This window comes from Cynoglossus semilaevis, unplaced genomic scaffold (genome assembly GCF_000523025.1).
Source record: "Cynoglossus semilaevis isolate Cse_v1.0 unplaced genomic scaffold, Cse_v1.0 C18888784, whole genome shotgun sequence".
Classification (NCBI taxonomy): Eukaryota; Metazoa; Chordata; class Actinopteri; order Pleuronectiformes; family Cynoglossidae; genus Cynoglossus; species Cynoglossus semilaevis.
Window position 1 is genome coordinate 1 of NW_007591644.1, and position 571 is coordinate 571.

Here is a 571-nt window from a genome sequence, read left to right on the forward strand (position 1 = left end):
CATGTGTTGTTGTTAAGTTTATATCAATACCATTATTAACTATGTCCTAATTGCAATGCAGCAGTGTACCAAGAAATCACACAGACATTAAAATCTTCTTTAAAACTCCTCAGGTTGACTGCTTCGATCATCATTTCAGCGGCTCCCACGAGCTCATTGGAAGCTTTAAAACAACACTGGCCGAGATGCAAGCTGGAACACACGTTTCTCCAGTAAGCATTTGGATGTCATTTTGGCAGACAAATATTGTGCAATGGTAAATCGCTAATATTGTGGGAAATTGTTTCGTAGGCTGAATTTGAGTGCATCAACCCCAAAAAGTCGAAGAAGAAAAAATATAAGAACTCTGGTGTTATTTGCATCAGACGCTGCCAGGTAATGTGGGAGAATATGTCACTGATTATGTAACGTTGCTGTTCACTAATTTCTTTTCCTACTGTTTCTAGCTTATAAAAGAGTTCACCTTTCTGGACTATATCATGGGAGGTTGTCAGCTGAACTTTACTGTGAGTTTTGAAAGTTTTATATACTGAGTTTTGTGAGTTTTATATACTGTATATATATATATATG

General features: G+C 36.6%; 1 long non-coding RNA gene across 1 annotated transcript; it reads left to right on the top strand.

Annotated features, from left to right (window-relative positions):
• Positions 1–7: 7 nt before the first annotated feature.
• On the top strand, positions 8–506 carry LOC103399626 (uncharacterized). Its single transcript, XR_523668.3, has 3 exons — positions 8–212; positions 292–375; positions 447–506. It is a non-coding gene; the product is annotated as an uncharacterized LOC103399626 (long non-coding RNA).
• Positions 507–571: the final 65 nt, after the last annotated feature.